Source organism: Triturus cristatus, chromosome 11 (assembly GCF_964204655.1).
Source record: "Triturus cristatus chromosome 11, aTriCri1.1, whole genome shotgun sequence".
Taxonomy (NCBI): Eukaryota; Metazoa; Chordata; class Amphibia; order Caudata; family Salamandridae; genus Triturus; species Triturus cristatus.
Window position 1 is genome coordinate 937,971,085 of NC_140594.1, and position 13,345 is coordinate 937,984,429.

At 40.3% G+C, this 13,345-nt stretch overlaps 1 long non-coding RNA gene across 1 annotated transcript; it reads left to right on the top strand.

Annotated features, from left to right (window-relative positions):
* Positions 1–650: 650 nt before the first annotated feature.
* On the top strand, positions 651–13,076 carry LOC146785709 (uncharacterized). The gene is made up of 10 exons (XR_014970777.1): positions 651–803; positions 2,021–2,173; positions 3,425–3,543; positions 4,795–4,913; positions 6,163–6,281; positions 7,531–7,649; positions 8,867–9,019; positions 10,237–10,389; positions 11,607–11,759; positions 12,977–13,076. It is a non-coding gene; the product is annotated as an uncharacterized LOC146785709 (long non-coding RNA).
* The last annotated feature ends 269 nt before the right edge of the window (positions 13,077–13,345 follow it).

Below are 13,345 nucleotides of genomic sequence, written 5' to 3' on the forward strand. Positions count from 1 at the left end.
ATCAGATGTTGTCTGACATGAGGGCCACTCTGTTGCCTAGCAAGCTGACATCATAAAGCTAAAGCAAGATGTTGTCGGACATGAGGGCCACTCTGTTGGCTAACAAGCAGTAGGATACATTGATGTTGGTAACTAAATGAGTAGCAGGGTGGACAGGATGTCCAACTGAAAACTAAGATGAAAGAAATTAGTAAAGTTTTTGAGACTTCTCGTTTTGTATCAACGTACGTTTGAGGATAAGAGTCATCTTCACCATTTCTGAAGTGGTGGGAATTGGCTAAAATGGAGATGGTCATTATGCTATTCATAGTTTTTATTATTCCCATGAACTGTGGCATAACCCTTACTCTCAACTTATCAGCTGGCTTAATTGCTACTGGTGTACCATATCCTAAAACAAAAGAAGTGAGAATTGTTCACTGCCACTTGGCTGGCAAAAACATCTGTTGATCAATGTCCTAATGTACGCGCTACAGTTGTTTAGAGAGTTTTAGCAAATGAGGCAAGGGATGCAGAGAAGTATGCGAGGATAAAAAGCTAAAATTGAGATTTGATTTTCTAATGAGCTGTTGATTTACACAATAAAAGACTCCATAGTATTGATCTGTTTACCCTTTATAAAAATCAAGATTTTTTTGTATTGCTTATAGAAAATGTGCCAACAGTGGACTTTTCCATCTGCAGATTATACTGAATGACCACCGGTGGCAGTGTTTCACAACAGTTTCTCTGAATTGCCGAGACTGAAGGAAAAAAAAAAAGGAAGTCTTCCGGCATACGGCATCATTTTACCAATTTATATGGTAAGTAAATCTCCCAATCATTCCTTTAGGCATTAAAAAGTTCACAGCATCAGCATGTCCTCACTAGCTTGTAGTGGGAGACTGTGCCTGAATAGAATTTCTGTCAAGCTGAAAGTAATATGGATCACATTGTGTTGGTCATAATAATTCATAAAAGCCCGGCTGTCTCCAACGTTACTAAAGCCTGCTTTAGATCCTGGAACTAGCAATGTTCCATTCGAGCAAATTGCTGCCTTTGAGGCTGAAATGTACTACCTCATTTCAGAACGAGCGTGTTACATTCTCACGGAAGGAAGCTCATTTCACCTCTTCTCCTGCACTCCGTATGTTGGACTCTGATACTCAAGATGGATTGTTAAGGATAATCTGTTTATGTATCTCCATCCGACTTTCAAAAAGGCCCCAGTGCTTTGAGTGGTTCAGAGTCCTTTACCATTCCCCCTCCTACTTGCCTTGTAGTCATGAATACAGATAGTAACCTACTGCATAACTTCTGATGTCATCCTCCTGTGTGGTCAGCTGCCACAAGGACAATTGGTCCAGTGGTGCGCTGACATCATAAAGCTAATCAGATGTTGTCTGACATGAGGGCCACTCTGTTGCCTAGCAAGCTGACATCATAAAGCTAAAGCAAGATGTTGTCGGACATGAGGGCCACTCTGTTGGCTAACAAGCAGTAGGATACATTGATGTTGGTAACTAAATGAGTAGCAGGGTGGACAGGATGTCCAACTGAAAACTAAGATGAAAGAAATTAGTAAAGTTTTTGAGACTTCTCGTTTTGTATCAACGTACGTTTGAGGATAAGAGTCATCTTCACCATTTCTGAAGTGGTGGGAATTGGCTAAAATGGAGATGGTCATTATGCTATTCATAGTTTTTATTATTCCCATGAACTGTGGCATAACCCTTACTCTCAACTTATCAGCTGGCTTAATTGCTACTGGTGTACCATATCCTAAAACAAAAGAAGTGAGAATGGTTCACTGCCACTTGGCTGGCAAAAACATCTATTGATCTATGTCCTAATGTACGCGCTACAGTTGTTTAGAGAGTTTTAGCAAATGAGGCAAGGGATGCAGAGAAGTATGCGAGGATAAAAAGCTAAAATTGAGATTTGATTTTCTAATGAGCTGTTGATTTACACAATAAAAGACTCCATAGTATTGATCTGTTTACCCTTTATAAAAATCAAGATTTTTTTGTATCGCTTATAGAAAATGTGCTAACAGTGGACTTTTCCATCTGCTGATTATACTGAATGACCACCGGTGGCAGTGTTTCACAACAGTTTCTCTGAATTGCCGAGACTGAAGGAAAAAAAAAAAGGAAGTCTTCCGGCATACGGCATCATTTTACCAATTTATATGGTAAGTAAAACTCCCAATCATTCCTTTAGGCATTAAAAAGTTCACAGCATCAGCATGTCCTCACTAGCTTGTAGTGGGAGACTGTGCCTGAATAGAATTTCTGTCAAGCTGAAAGTAATATGGATCACATTGTGTTGGTCATAATAATTCATAAAAGCCCGGCTGTCTCCAACTCCACTAAAGCCTGCTTTAGATCCTGGAACTAGCAATGTTCCATTCGAGCAAATTGCTGCATTTGTGGCTTAAATGTACTACCTCATTTCAGAACGAGCGTGTTACATTCTCACGGAAGGAAGCTCATTTCACCTCTTCTCCTGCACTCCCTATGTTGGACTCTGATACTCAAGATGGATTGTTAAGGATAATCTGTTTATGTATCTCCATCCGACTTTCAAAAAGGCCCCAGTGCTTTGAGTGGTTCAGAGTCCTTTACCATTCCCCCTCCTACTTGCCTTGTAGTCATGAATACAGATAGTAACCTACTGCATAACTTCTGATGTCATCCTCCTGTGTGGTCAGCTGCCACAAGGACAATTGGTCCAGTGGTGCGCTGACATCATAAAGCTAATCAGATGTTGTCTGACATGAGGGCCACTCTGTTGCCTAGCAAGCTGACATCATAAAGCTAAAGCAAGATGTTGTCGGACATGAGGGCCACTCTGTTGGCTAACAAGCAGTAGGATACATTGATGTTGGTAACTAAATGAGTAGCAGGGTGGACAGGATGTCCAACTGAAAACTAAGATGAAAGAAATTAGGAAAGTTTTTGAGACTTCTCATTTTGTATCAACGTACGTTTGAGGATAAGAGTCATCTTCACCATTTCTGAAGTGGTGGGAATTGGCTAAAATGGAGATGGTCATTATGCTATTCATAGTTTTTATTATTCCCATGAACTGTGGCATAACCCTTACTCTCAACTTATCAGCTGGCTTAATTGCTACTGGTGTACCATATCCTAAAACAAAAGAAGTGAGAATGGTTCACTGCCACTTGGCTGGCAAAAACATCTATTGATCTATGTCCTAATGTACGCGCTACAGTTGTTTAGAGAGTTTTAGCAAATGAGGCAAGGGATGCAGAGAAGTATGCGAGGATAAAAAGCTAAAATTGAGATTTGATTTTCTAATGAGCTGTTGATTTACACAATAAAAGACTCCATAGTATTGATCTGTTTACCCTTTATAAAAATCAAGATTTTTTTGTATCGCTTATAGAAAATGTGCTAACAGTGGACTTTTCCATCTGCAGATTATACTGAATGACCACCGGTGGCAGTGTTTCACAACAGTTTCTCTGAATTGCCGAGACTGAAGGAAAAAAAAAAAGGAAGTCTTCCGGCATACGGCATCATTTTACCAATTTATATGGTAAGTAAAACTCCCAATCATTCCTTTAGGCATTAAAAAGTTCACAGCATCAGCATGTCCTCACTAGCTTGTAGTGGGAGACTGTGCCTGAATAGAATTTCTGTCAAGCTGAAAGTAATATGGATCACATTGTGTTGGTCATAATAATTCATAAAAGCCCGGCTGTCTCCAACGTTACTAAAGCCTGCTTTAGATCCTGGAACTAGCAATGTTCCATTCGAGCAAATTGCTGCCTTTGAGGCTGAAATGTACTACCTCATTTCAGAACGAGCGTGTTACATTCTCACGGAAGGAAGCTCATTTCACCTCTTCTCCTGCACTCCGTATGTTGGACTCTGATACTCAAGATGGATTGTTAAGGATAATCTGTTTATGTATCTCCATCCGACTTTCAAAAAGGCCCCAGTGCTTTGAGTGGTTCAGAGTCCTTTACCATTCCCCCTCCTACTTGCCTTGTAGTCATGAATACAGATAGTAACCTACTGCATAACTTCTGATGTCATCCTCCTGTGTGGTCAGCTGCCACAAGGACAATTGGTCCAGTGGTGCGCTGACATCATCAAGCTAATCAGATGTTGTCTGACATGAGGGCCACTCTGTTGCCTAGCAAGCTGACATCATAAAGCTAAAGCAAGATGTTGTCGGACATGAGGGCCACTCTGTTGGCTAACAAGCAGTAGGATACATTGATGTTGGTAACTAAATGAGTAGCAGGGTGGACAGGATGTCCAACTGAAAACTAAGATGAAAGAAATTAGGAAAGTTTTTGAGACTTCTCATTTTGTATCAACGTACGTTTGAGGATAAGAGTCATCTTCACCATTTCTGAAGTGGTGGGAATTGGCTAAAATGGAGATGGTCATTATGCTATTCATAGTTTTTATTATTCCCATGAACTGTGGCATAACCCTTACTCTCAACTTATCAGCTGGCTTAATTGCTACTGGTGTACCATATCCTAAAACAAAAGAAGTGAGAATGGTTCACTGCCACTTGGCTGGCAAAAACATCTATTGATCTATGTCCTAATGTACGCGCTACAGTTAGTTAGAGAGTTTTAGCAAATGAGGCAAGGGATGCAGAGAAGTATGCGAGGATAAAAAGCTAAAATTGAGATTTGATTTTCTAATGAGCTGTTGATTTACACAATAAAAGACTCCATAGTATTGATCTGTTTACCCTTTATAAAAATCAAGATTTTTTTGTATCGCTTATAGAAAATGTGCTAACAGTGGACTTTTCCATCTGCAGATTATACTGAATGACCACCGGTGGCAGTGTTTCACAACAGTTTCTCTGAATTGCCGAGACTGAAGGAAAAAAAAAAAGGAAGTCTTCCGGCATACGGCATCATTTTACCAATTTATATGGTAAGTAAAACTCCCAATCATTCCTTTAGGCATTAAAAAGTTCACAGCATCAGCATGTCCTCACTAGCTTGTAGTGGGAGACTGTGCCTGAATAGAATTTCTGTCAAGCTGAAAGTAATATGGATCACATTGTGTTGGTCATAATAATTCATAAAAGCCCGGCTGTCTCCAACGTTACTAAAGCCTGCTTTAGATCCTGGAACTAGCAATGTTCCATTCGAGCAAATTGCTGCCTTTGAGGCTGAAATGTACTACCTCATTTCAGAACGAGCGTGTTACATTCTCACGGAAGGAAGCTCATTTCACCTCTTCTCCTGCACTCCGTATGTTGGACTCTGATACTCAAGATGGATTGTTAAGGATAATCTGTTTATGTATCTCCATCCGACTTTCAAAAAGGCCCCAGTGCTTTGAGTGGTTCAGAGTCCTTTACCATTCCCCCTCCTACTTGCCTTGTAGTCATGAATACAGATAGTAACCTACTGCATAACTTCTGATGTCATCCTCCTGTGTGGTCAGCTGCCACAAGGACAATTGGTCCAGTGGTGCGCTGACATCATAAAGCTAATCAGATGTTGTCTGACATGAGGGCCACTCTGTTGCCTAGCAAGCTGACATCATAAAGCTAAAGCAAGATGTTGTCGGACATGAGGGCCACTCTGTTGGCTAACAAGCAGTAGGATACATTGATGTTGGTAACTAAATGAGTAGCAGGGTGGACAGGATGTCCAACTGAAAACTAAGATGAAAGAAATTAGGAAAGTTTTTGAGACTTCTCATTTTGTATCAACGTACGTTTGAGGATAAGAGTCATCTTCACCATTTCTGAAGTGGTGGGAATTGGCTAAAATGGAGATGGTCATTATGCTATTCATAGTTTTTATTATTCCCATGAACTGTGGCATAACCCTTACTCAACTTATCAGCTGGCTTAATTGCTACTGGTGTACCATATCCTAAAACAAAAGAAGTGAGAATGGTTCACTGCCACTTGGCTGGCAAAAACATCTATTGATCTATGTCCTAATGTACGCGCTACAGTTAGTTAGAGAGTTTTAGCAAATGAGGCAAGGGATGCAGAGAAGTATGCGAGGATAAAAAGCTAAAATTGAGATTTGATTTTCTAATGAGCTGTTGATTTACACAATAAAAGACTCCATAGTATTGATCTGTTTACCCTTTATAAAAATCAAGATTTTTTTGTATCGCTTATAGAAAATGTGCTAACAGTGGACTTTTCCATCTGCAGATTATACTGAATGACCACCGGTGGCAGTGTTTCACAACAGTTTCTCTGAATTGCCGAGACTGAAGGAAAAAAAAAAAGGAAGTCTTCCGGCATACGGCATCATTTTACCAATTTATATGGTAAGTAAAACTCCCAATCATTCCTTTAGGCATTAAAAAGTTCACAGCATCAGCATGTCCTCACTAGCTTGTAGTGGGAGACTGTGCCTGAATAGAATTTCTGTCAAGCTGAAAGTAATATGGATCACATTGTGTTGGTCATAATAATTCATAAAAGCCCGGCTGTCTCCAACGTTACTAAAGCCTGCTTTAGATCCTGGAACTAGCAATGTTCCATTCGAGCAAATTGCTGCCTTTGAGGCTGAAATGTACTACCTCATTTCAGAACGAGCGTGTTACATTCTCACGGAAGGAAGCTCATTTCACCTCTTCTCCTGCACTCCGTATGTTGGACTCTGATACTCAAGATGGATTGTTAAGGATAATCTGTTTATGTATCTCCATCCGACTTTCAAAAAGGCCCCAGTGCTTTGAGTGGTTCAGAGTCCTTTACCATTCCCCCTCCTACTTGCCTTGTAGTCATGAATACAGATAGTAACCTACTGCATAACTTCTGATGTCATCCTCCTGTGTGGTCAGCTGCCACAAGGACAATTGGTCCAGTGGTGCGCTGACATCATAAAGCTAATCAGATGTTGTCTGACATGAGGGCCACTCTGTTGCCTAGCAAGCTGACATCATAAAGCTAAAGCAAGATGTTGTCGGACATGAGGGCCACTCTGTTGGCTAACAAGCAGTAGGATACATTGATGTTGGTAACTAAATGAGTAGCAGGGTGGACAGGATGTCCAACTGAAAACTAAGATGAAAGAAATTAGGAAAGTTTTTGAGACTTCTCATTTTGTATCAACGTACGTTTGAGGATAAGAGTCATCTTCACCATTTCTGAAGTGGTGGGAATTGGCTAAAATGGAGATGGTCATTATGCTATTCATAGTTTTTATTATTCCCATGAACTGTGGCATAACCCTTACTCAACTTATCAGCTGGCTTAATTGCTACTGGTGTACCATATCCTAAAACAAAAGAAGTGAGAATGGTTCACTGCCACTTGGCTGGCAAAAACATCTATTGATCTATGTCCTAATGTACGCGCTACAGTTAGTTAGAGAGTTTTAGCAAATGAGGCAAGGGATGCAGAGAAGTATGCGAGGATAAACAGCTAAAATTGAGATTTGATTTTCTAATGAGCTGTTGATTTACACAATAAAAGACTCCATAGTATTGATCTGTTTACCCTTTATAAAAATCAAGATTTTTTTGTATCGCTTATAGAAAATGTGCTAACAGTGGACTTTTCCATCTGCAGATTATACTGAATGACCACCGGTGGCAGTGTTTCACAACAGTTTCTCTGAATTGCCGAGACTGAAGGAAAAAAAAAAAGGAAGTCTTCCGGCATACGGCATCATTTTACCAATTTATATGGTAAGTAAAACTCCCAATCATTCCTTTAGGCATTAAAAAGTTCACAGCATCAGCATGTCCTCACTAGCTTGTAGTGGGAGACTGTGCCTGAATAGAATTTCTGTCAAGCTGAAAGTAATATGGATCACATTGTGTTGGTCATAATAATTCATAAAAGCCCGGCTGTCTCCAACTCCACTAAAGCCTGCTTTAGATCCTGGAACTAGCAATGTTCCATTCGAGCAAATTGCTGCCTTTGAGGCTGAAATGTACTACCTCATTTCAGAACGAGCGTGTTACATTCTCACGGAAGGAAGCTCATTTCACCTCTTCTCCTGCACTCCGTATGTTGGACTCTGATACTCAAGATGGATTGTTAAGGATAATCTGTTTATGTATCTCCATCCGACTTTCAAAAAGGCCCCAGTGCTTTGAGTGGTTCAGAGTCCTTTACCATTCCCCCTCCTACTTGCCTTGTAGTCATGAATACAGATAGTAACCTACTGCATAACTTCTGATGTCATCCTCCTGTGTGGTCAGCTGCCACAAGGACAATTGGTCCAGTGGTGCGCTGACATCATAAAGCTAATCAGATGTTGTCTGACATGAGGGCCACTCTGTTGCCTAGCAAGCTGACATCATAAAGCTAAAGCAAGATGTTGTCGGACATGAGGGCCACTCTGTTGGCTAACAAGCAGTAGGATACATTGATGTTGGTAACTAAATGAGTAGCAGGGTGGACAGGATGTCCAACTGAAAACTAAGATGAAAGAAATTAGGAAAGTTTTTGAGACTTCTCATTTTGTATCAACGTACGTTTGAGGATAAGAGTCATCTTCACCATTTCTGAAGTGGTGGGAATTGGCTAAAATGGAGATGGTCATTATGCTATTCATAGTTTTTATTATTCCCATGAACTGTGGCATAACCCTTACTCTCAACTTATCAGCTGGCTTAATTGCTACTGGTGTACCATATCCTAAAACAAAAGAAGTGAGAATGGTTCACTGCCACTTGGCTGGCAAAAACATCTATTGATCTATGTCATAATGTACGCGCTACAGATGTTTAGAGAGTTTTAGCAAATGAGGCAAGGGATGCAGAGAAGTATGCGAGGATAAAAAGCTAAAATTGAGATTTGATTTTCTAATGAGCTGTTGATTTACACAATAAAAGACTCCATAGTATTGATCTGTTTACCCTTTATAAAAATCAAGATTTTTTTGTATTGCTTATAGAAAATGTGCCAACAGTGGACTTTTCCATCTGCTGATTATACTGAATGACCACCGGTGGCAGTGTTTCACAACAGTTTCTCTGAATTGCCGAGACTGAAGGAAAAAAAAAAAGGAAGTCTTCCGGCATACGGCATCATTTTACCAATTTATATGGTAAGTAAAACTCCCAATCATTCCTTTAGGCATTAAAAAGTTCACAGCATCAGCATGTCCTCACTAGCTTGTAGTGGGAGACTGTGCCTGAATAGAATTTCTGTCAAGCTGAAAGTAATATGGATCACATTGTGTTGGTCATAATAATTCATAAAAGCCCGGCTGTCTCCAACGTTACTAAAGCCTGCTTTAGATCCTGGAACTAGCAATGTTCCATTCGAGCAAATTGCTGCCTTTGAGGCTGAAATGTACTACCTCATTTCAGAACGAGCGTGTTACATTCTCACGGAAGGAAGCTCATTTCACCTCTTCTCCTGCACTCCGTATGTTGGACTCTGATACTCAAGATGGATTGTTAAGGATAATCTGTTTATGTATCTCCATCCGACTTTCAAAAAGGCCCCAGTGCTTTGAGTGGTTCAGAGTCCTTTACCATTCCCCCTCCTACTTGCCTTGTAGTCATGAATACAGATAGTAACCTACTGCATAACTTCTGATGTCATCCTCCTGTGTGGTCAGCTGCCACAAGGACAATTGGTCCAGTGGTGCGCTGACATCATAAAGCTAATCAGATGTTGTCTGACATGAGGGCCACTCTGTTGCCTAGCAAGCTGACATCATAAAGCTAAAGCAAGATGTTGTCGGACATGAGGGCCACTCTGTTGGCTAACAAGCAGTAGGATACATTGATGTTGGTAACTAAATGAGTAGCAGGGTGGACAGGATGTCCAACTGAAAACTAAGATGAAAGAAATTAGGAAAGTTTTTGAGACTTCTCGTTTTGTATCAACGTACGTTTGAGGATAAGAGTCATCTTCACCATTTCTGAAGTGGTGGGAATTGGCTAAAATGGAGATGGTCATTATGCTATTCATAGTTTTTATTATTCCCATGAACTGTGGCATAACCCTTACTCTCAACTTATCAGCTGGCTTAATTGCTACTGGTGTACCATATCCTAAAACAAAAGAAGTGAGAATGGTTCACTGCCACTTGGCTGGCAAAAACATCTATTGATCTATGTCCTAATGTACGCGCTACAGTTGTTTAGAGAGTTTTAGCAAATGAGGCAAGGGATGCAGAGAAGTATGCGAGGATAAAAAGCTAAAATTGAGATTTGATTTTCTAATGAGCTGTTGATTTACACAATAAAAGACTCCATAGTATTGATCTGTTTACCCTTTATAAAAATCAAGATTTTTTTGTATCGCTTATAGAAAATGTGCTAACAGTGGACTTTTCCATCTGCTGATTATACTGAATGACCACCGGTGGCAGTGTTTCACAACAGTTTCTCTGAATTGCCGAGACTGAAGGAAAAAAAAAAAGGAAGTCTTCCGGCATACGGCATCATTTTACCAATTTATATGGTAAGTAAAACTCCCAATCATTCCTTTAGGCATTAAAAAGTTCACAGCATCAGCATGTCCTCACTAGCTTGTAGTGGGAGACTGTGCCTGAATAGAATTTCTGTCAAGCTGAAAGTAATATGGATCACATTGTGTTGGTCATAATAATTCATAAAAGCCCGGCTGTCTCCAACGTTACTAAAGCCTGCTTTAGATCCTGGAACTAGCAATGTTCCATTCGAGCAAATTGCTGCCTTTGAGGCTGAAATGTACTACCTCATTTCAGAACGAGCGTGTTACATTCTCACGGAAGGAAGCTCATTTCACCTCTTCTCCTGCACTCCCTATGTTGGACTCTGATACTCAAGATGGATTGTTAAGGATAATCTGTTTATGTATCTCCATCCGACTTTCAAAAAGGCCCCAGTGCTTTGAGTGGTTCAGAGTCCTTTACCATTCCCCCTCCTACTTGCCTTGTAGTCATGAATACAGATAGTAACCTACTGCATAACTTCTGATGTCATCCTCCTGTGTGGTCAGCTGCCACAAGGACAATTGGTCCAGTGGTGCGCTGACATCATAAAGCTAATCAGATGTTGTCTGACATGAGGGCCACTCTGTTGCCTAGCAAGCTGACATCATAAAGCTAAAGCAAGATGTTGTCGGACATGAGGGCCACTCTGTTGGCTAACAAGCAGTAGGATACATTGATGTTGGTAACTAAATGAGTAGCAGGGTGGACAGGATGTCCAACTGAAAACTAAGATGAAAGAAATTAGTAAAGTTTTTGAGACTTCTCGTTTTGTATCAACGTACGTTTGAGGATAAGAGTCATCTTCACCATTTCTGAAGTGGTGGGAATTGGCTAAAATGGAGATGGTCATTATGCTATTCATAGTTTTTATTATTCCCATGAACTGTGGCATAACCCTTACTCTCAACTTATCAGCTGGCTTAATTGCTACTGGTGTACCATATCCTAAAACAAAAGAAGTGAGAATTGTTCACTGCCACTTGGCTGGCAAAAACATCTGTTGATCTATGTCCTAATGTACGCGCTACAGTTGTTTAGAGAGTTTTAGCAAATGAGGCAAGGGATGCAGAGAAGTATGCGAGGATAAAAAGCTAAAATTGAGATTTGATTTTCTAATGAGCTGTTGATTTACACAATAAAAGACTCCATAGTATTGATCTGTTTACCCTTTATAAAAATCAAGATTTTTTTGTATTGCTTATAGAAAATGTGCCAACAGTGGACTTTTCCATCTGCAGATTATACTGAATGACCACCGGTGGCAGTGTTTCACAACAGTTTCTCTGAATTGCCGAGACTGAAGGAAAAAAAAAAAGGAAGTCTTCCGGCATACGGCATCATTTTACCAATTTATATGGTAAGTAAATCTCCCAATCATTCCTTTAGGCATTAAAAAGTTCACAGCATCAGCATGTCCTCACTAGCTTGTAGTGGGAGACTGTGCCTGAATAGAATTTCTGTCAAGCTGAAAGTAATATGGATCACATTGTGTTGGTCATAATAATTCATAAAAGCCCGGCTGTCTCCAACGTTACTAAAGCCTGCTTTAGATCCTGGAACTAGCAATGTTCCATTCGAGCAAATTGCTGCCTTTGAGGCTGAAATGTACTACCTCATTTCAGAACGAGCGTGTTACATTCTCACGGAAGGAAGCTCATTTCACCTCTTCTCCTGCACTCCGTATGTTGGACTCTGATACTCAAGATGGATTGTTAAGGATAATCTGTTTATGTATCTCCATCCGACTTTCAAAAAGGCCCCAGTGCTTTGAGTGGTTCAGAGTCCTTTACCATTCCCCCTCCTACTTGCCTTGTAGTCATGAATACAGATAGTAACCTACTGCATAACTTCTGATGTCATCCTCCTGTGTGGTCAGCTGCCACAAGGACAATTGGTCCAGTGGTGCGCTGACATCATAAAGCTAATCAGATGTTGTCTGACATGAGGGCCACTCTGTTGCCTAGCAAGCTGACATCATAAAGCTAAAGCAAGATGTTGTCGGACATGAGGGCCACTCTGTTGGCTAACAAGCAGTAGGATACATTGATGTTGGTAACTAAATGAGTAGCAGGGTGGACAGGATGTCCAACTGAAAACTAAGATGAAAGAAATTAGTAAAGTTTTTGAGACTTCTCGTTTTGTATCAACGTACGTTTGAGGATAAGAGTCATCTTCACCATTTCTGAAGTGGTGGGAATTGGCTAAAATGGAGATGGTCATTATGCTATTCATAGTTTTTATTATTCCCATGAACTGTGGCATAACCCTTACTCTCAACTTATCAGCTGGCTTAATTGCTACTGGTGTACCATATCCTAAAACAAAAGAAGTGAGAATGGTTCACTGCCACTTGGCTGGCAAAAACATCTATTGATCTATGTCCTAATGTACGCGCTACAGTTGTTTAGAGAGTTTTAGCAAATGAGGCAAGGGATGCAGAGAAGTATGCGAGGATAAAAAGCTAAAATTGAGATTTGATTTTCTAATGAGCTGTTGATTTACACAATAAAAGACTCCATAGTATTGATCTGTTTACCCTTTATAAAAATCAAGATTTTTTTGTATCGCTTATAGAAAATGTGCTAACAGTGGACTTTTCCATCTGCTGATTATACTGAATGACCACCGGTGGCAGTGTTTCACAACAGTTTCTCTGAATTGCCGAGACTGAAGGAAAAAAAAAAAGGAAGTCTTCCGGCATACGGCATCATTTTACCAATTTATATGGTAAGTAAAACTCCCAATCATTCCTTTAGGCATTAAAAAGTTCACAGCATCAGCATGTCCTCACTAGCTTGTAGTGGGAGACTGTGCCTGAATAGAATTTCTGTCAAGCTGAAAGTAATATGGATCACATTGTGTTGGTCATAATAATTCATAAAAGCCCGGCTGTCTCCAACTCCACTAAAGCCTGCTTTAGATCCTGGAACTAGCAATGTTCCA